The following is a 2,866-nucleotide window of genomic DNA, read 5'->3' as shown; positions in this document are numbered from 1 at the left end:
AAGTGTCTAATCAGTCTAAGAGGAGTTGTTGCTTTTCAGTTTGTTCAGCTCTTTTCTTGTCATGAGGACTGAACTGACAATTTCTAAGCTCCTTACATGCTGGACAGGAATCCCAAGAATTTACATTTTGGCTGATGCTAATAATTACTAAAAGGAGACACAATGCTGTTCTTGGAGTTTTAGAACAGGTACAAATGCAGCTTCTTTTGCAGCAGCATGCCATATTATGGTGCCTGAGTGCTGGGCCAATGTATGTAGGTGAGGAGATACCCCAATAAGAACGAATGTGCAAACCTTGTTCAATTGTGATGTCAGTCAAGTGCTACTAAATCAGATCTCTGCTTCATCCATCAGGAAGATGCTTAAAAATTGTAGAGACATGATACAAGGTATTTTCACCTCCAAGAACCTCATGCAGCATACCAAGTGGATTGGTCTAAGCATGCTGTGTGATTGTTAACACATGTCATTCAAAGCAAATTTGGTGTCTCTTTTACAAAACGGCTCCTGAAACAAAGGGAGTCATAGCCAGAGAAGGCAATCAGCTGGATAATTTTGCAAGTCCTATGTCCTTGGCAAAGGTGAGGTCTACTAAGTTCAGAGAGGAGAGGTACACTTTTCAAGGCGACATAGCTTGGTAAGAAGCATTACAGGGATTTTAACCATGATTTTTCTCACTCTATACTAGCACACTGACTCGCCTGCAGTCGCTTTCCAGGGCTCACAGTCGAGTTTGTGTAAACTTATTTGATATGAAAACCCTGCTAGGATCATGCAGTTGTAAGAAACAGGTCCACTAAGTAGGCCATTGTATGGACAAGTTTAGGGCTGAAAAGAGAGCTGTGAAGTAGGAGGATGAATGCAGGTTGCCAAGAGCCGGGCATATAGAGGTTGCTCATAAATATATAGTGAAAGGATGAATGAAATACTAATTTTGGAACAGTGATCATGCATCTCTCCAACCTTTTTCTAATTGAATATGAGATAGAGGCTCATTTAATAATTCCAGTTCCAGAACTTGCATTGCAAAAAGTATTTTTTACATGTTTCTTACTTTCACAATACAAAATATGGACTTTGGGTGATAGTGGATGTGTCAAAATAGGTTTATGGATTGCAACAAATGTTGCACTCTGAGGCAGAATATTGATAGCTGGAGGAGATTGTGTGTGGGAGCAAGGGGTATACCAAACTCTCTGTACTTTTTGCTCAATTTTGCCTTGAACCTAAAACTGCTCTACAAAATAAAGTCTATTTAAAAAAACAAAAATGTTTATTGCTTTGATTTTCTTTCCTTGCTAAAAAAGTATTACATGCTTAGAGAAAATTTAGAAAGTAGAGGTCTACACCACCTGGTGATGAGAATTGGAATTGAAGATTGAACCTTACTGTTGACAGCTGATTAAGGGGGCATGAGGGAGGACCGGGGGTTCCCTTAAACACATCAGATGGACCGTTCTAGATGTGAAATGTGGCACAAGACCCTGTGCTTCCACTACTATGACCTGAGCAGTCTCTGAGCCTCATGAAAGACAGTCCCTGTCTGATCAGTAAAATTTGGGATGATGTGATAGTTTCTAATTTGCCCCACCCCACTTCATGATTAGTTATGGGCATATTTTCATAAAAGTAAATCTCCCTGTACAACAAAAATTTTGCGAATAAATTTAAGACCAGATTCCCACCTCCTGTTTTTAGATGTTATTTTATTATAATTAAATAAGTAGTACATCCTGGTTGTGAGGCAAGTTCAAACAACACGGAAATACATACATAACTTTTATATTTTGCCACAGGCCTGGAGACATCCATTACTGTAGTTTGCTGTGTATATAATTTATATATACAGGACCACCCTTCTGGACCAGAGCCCATGAAAATTATTCAAACTATTTAATTCGAGGATTACTCAGTATATTGTGCCTCTCCCATTCCTTCCCATGAAACCAGAATAAAGACTTTGACCCATGCTTTTTCCTCACTCCATCTGCCTCCTGACCAACCCAGGTGCTTCTTCACGTGGCCTTGCATGTTGTGGCATGCCTCCTGCTCTTGGGAACTCCACGCAATAAACTCTTCTTTGAAGGAAGTTATCTCCAAACCTGTCATCTTACCATACCTTATTAAAGCAAATCTCAGGCATATTTTGAGGCACCTAGTTGAGGGGAAAGGCCTGAGTCATACACTCCTCTCACATCCAGGGTTTGGGGCATGGAGAGAGTCACATGGATGGGGGTGGGTGGTTTGAAAATTAACATTCTTGGGATTTATGTGAAAGTGGAAGAGGGGCAGAGTACAACATTAACCTTGAATCTTCACATCAACCATTCCAGGTAGATTGTATTACACTCATGGAAGTTTCACAAGGCTTCTTTTATGGCCCAGGTTATGACTTATTATGAAAAGTTCCATGTATAGTTGTTACGTGCTTTGTTCCATGTCAATTATGTAAATTAAGTAAATCATCTAATTGATTTTTTTTGTCTGCCTGTCCTATCCATTACTCAGTGAGGTGTGTTAAAATTTCCCATTGTGATGGTGGATTTGTCCATTTCTCCACTTACTTCTGCCAGATTTGGCTTTTAATATTTTGCAACCAATTCCAATCTGTGGCTTACCCCCCCACCAACATATCCAAGCAATTCTCCTACACCAGCTGGGTGTCCTATAATTTAACTCAATTCTGACACTATCTACCCAAAGACAGCAGCAGATTCCACAGGTTAAAGGCTCAGTTCCACAAGACTGCCCTCCATTTATCAATTGAAATTTCAGGTTGATACCTGTGCTTCTGACTGGTGATAAATCAGAGGTTCCCACAGCTCCCTCCTTGGGTTTGATTAATTTGCTAGAGTGGCTCACAGAA

Source organism: Vicugna pacos, chromosome X (genome assembly GCF_048564905.1).
Source record: "Vicugna pacos chromosome X, VicPac4, whole genome shotgun sequence".
Lineage (NCBI taxonomy): Eukaryota > Metazoa > Chordata > Mammalia > Artiodactyla > Camelidae > Vicugna > Vicugna pacos.
The sequence above is the reverse complement of the archived record's forward strand: the minus strand, read 5'-3'. Positions refer to the sequence as shown.